This window comes from Tupaia chinensis, unplaced genomic scaffold (assembly GCF_000334495.1).
Source record: "Tupaia chinensis unplaced genomic scaffold, TupChi_1.0 Scaffold000330_1, whole genome shotgun sequence".
NCBI classification, from domain to species: Eukaryota; Metazoa; Chordata; class Mammalia; order Scandentia; family Tupaiidae; genus Tupaia; species Tupaia belangeri.
This window is the reverse complement of record NW_006159824.1, coordinates 242,677-245,744: the sequence shown is the minus strand read 5'-3', so window position 1 is coordinate 245,744 and position 3,068 is coordinate 242,677.

Genomic DNA, 3,068 nt, shown 5'->3' with positions numbered 1-3,068 from the left:
AGCCATGTGGCATCCAGCACTGCAGTTTAGCACCCTGCGGACTGCGCCACCGAGGCTGGGGCTCCATGAACTTTTTGAAGTCTCTTCATAGGCATGCATTCACATGGTTGCAAACAGGTCATGGAAAAGAAATCTTGGTGAAGTGTGGTGAAAACTAGCTGAGATTAAACACATTTGTTTATGAGGTTTTATCAAAAGAATAGCTTTACTGGGACCAGCAGATGGCATAATGGTTACATCACTGGACTCCCATGTGGTCAACTGTGGTTCGAGTTCCGGACCCAGTGGCTTAAAACTCACACTAGACACGTGTGTGTGCATGCCCAGGATCCCAAGAGGAGAATGGAGGAGAAGAGACTGCGCTGCGGCATGGCTACCCCCTGGGGGGTGAATTCTTGCTTTCTGTCTCTCTGTCTCTCTCTGTCTCTCTAGTGAGTGCACATGTCCTATAGCAAAAATCTCTCTTAAAAAATGGCTTTATTATTAATAGTACGCTGATGCAATACTAGAATTTAACTCTAATTAATTAAGTGACAAAAGTTCTTGGAATATTATATTGAGAATGTCAAGATCTTTCTTTCAATAACTGTCCTAGGAAACAAAGATTTTATATTTCAACAAGCAAATTCTTTGTGATTCACGTTTTCTTTTATTAGGGTTTTTTTTTTTTTTTTGAGAGGTTTTTGCTATAGGGCGCATGCACTCGCCAGACAGACAGAAAGAGACAGAGAGACAGAAAGCGAGAGATCACGCCGCAATCCCTTCTCCTCCATTCTCCTCTCGGGATCTTGGGCACGCACGCACTTGAGCCCAGCGTGAGTTTAAGCCACCGGGTCCGGGGCTTGAACCGCGGTTGACTACGTGGGAGTCCAGCGACATAGCCATTACGCTAACTGCTGGTCCCTCTTTTATTAGGTTTTAGATCACCTGAGAAAAGTGAATCCTCCCAGTATTAACAGCCAAGTTATCTTCACAATTATATAACCTTCTTTATTTACCTTTTAATTAGATAATCAAGATCCTATTTAATCAAATTTTTGTTTGTTTGTTTGTTTGTTTTTTTGGAGAGGTTTTCGCTATAGGGCACGTGCCTTGCCAGACAGACAGAGAGAGACATAGAGACAGAAAGCGAGAAATCACCCCCCAGGGGGGATGGTCACGCCGCAATCCCTTCTCCTCCATTCTCCTCTCGGGATCTTGGGCACGCACGCACACGCGCCCGACATGAGTTTAAGCCACCGGGTCCGTGGACACGAACCACGGTCGACTACGTGGGAGTCCAGCGACATAGCCATTACACTAACTGCCAGGTTGGGGACTCAAACCACAGTCAGCCATCTGGGAGTCCAACACCCTCAACTACCACACCACTTGCCAGCGTCCGTTGTCCTTTTTTGTTTGTTTGTTTTTTATTTTGTTAGAGGGCATGTACACACACTGGAGAGACAGAGAGAAAGAAACACAGATAGAAATTGAAAAGCACCGCACACGGGGGATGGTCATACCCAGTCCCTTCTCCTCCATTTCTCCTTGAGGGATTTCGAGGGCCCACATGTATATGCATGTACACACACTCACCCAATGTATTTTTCTTACTTTTTTTTTTTTAAATAATTACTGGCAGGTGGCATGGTGGTTAAGGACACTGGACTCCCACATGGCTGATGGCAGCTTTTTTCTTTAAAAAAAAAAAAAGAATTGGGGCTGACAGGTGGTGTGGTGGTTAAGGACGCTGGACTCCCACATGGTTGCCCACGGTTTGAGTCCTGGACCTGGTGGCTTGCTTTCTCTCTCTCTCACTCTGTCCTTCTCTGGTCAAATTAAAATAAATAAATGAATAAATAAAGCTAAATAATTCTTTTAAAAAATAAATTTAAAAAAAAGAATTATTGAGACCAGCAGTTGGTGTAATGACTATGTTGCTGGACTCCCATGTAGTTGACCGCAGGTCAAGTCCCAGACCTGGTGGCTTAAACTCACACCAGGCGCATGTGTGTGCGTGCCTAAGATCCTGAGAGGAGAATGGAGGAGAAGGGATTGTAGTGTGGCATGGCCATCTCCCTTGAGGGGTGATTTCTCGCTTTCTGTCTGTCTCTCTGTCTTTCTGGCAAGCACATACGCCCTATAGCAAAAAAAAAAAAACTCTCAAAAAATTATTTAAACTTCATTTATTATTATTTTTTAAAGAATTCTTTTATTTAACTTTATTTATTTTATTTTGACCAGAGAGGCACAGAGTGAGAGAGGGAGAGAGAGAGAGAGAAAATGAGAAAGTAAGCCGCCAGGTCCAGGACTGAAGCCACAGTCGGCCATGGATATATATAGGGCACATATGCTCACCAGAGAGAGACAGAAATTAAGAGAGAGAGCGGGAAAGTGAGAAAGCAAGCCACCAGGTCCAGGACACAAATTGCAATCAGCCATGTGAGAGTCCAGCACCTCAACCACCATGCCACATGCTAGTCCCACCCACCGACATATTTTTCAAGTCACTATTTCCACGTCCACTATGCCACCGTGCCACTGCCACCAACAGGCCCTAATGTATCATTTTATTTAAATTATTTTCCCACCACTTTTTTTTTTTTTTAAGGATTTTTGGCCATAGGGCACATGTGCTCACTAGAGAGAGGCAGTGAGAGGGAAACAGCCAGGCCACAATCCCTTCTCCTTCATTCTCCTCCTGGAACTTAGGGCACACATGCACACACGTCTGGTGTGATTGTTAAGCCACCAGGTCCAGGACTCTAACCACAGTGTGAATCCATCACCTTAACCGTTATGCTACCTGCTGGCTCCTCTCCATCACTTTCTCAATTCCAGACAATCCACAAAGCCTGATTTTATCATTTGCCAATTTCTGTGGTTTATGTAAATCCACTGATGCCTATTTTGAACCACCAACTTGGCACTAAGTGAGTTGGAAAGAGATACACAGAACATCTTTTTTTTTTTTTAAAGACAGATTTTTGCGGGACCAGCAGTTAGCACAATGGCTACTGGACCAGCAGTTAGCGCTGGACTCCCACGTAGTCAAATGCGGTTCAAGCCCCGGACCCCGTGGGTTA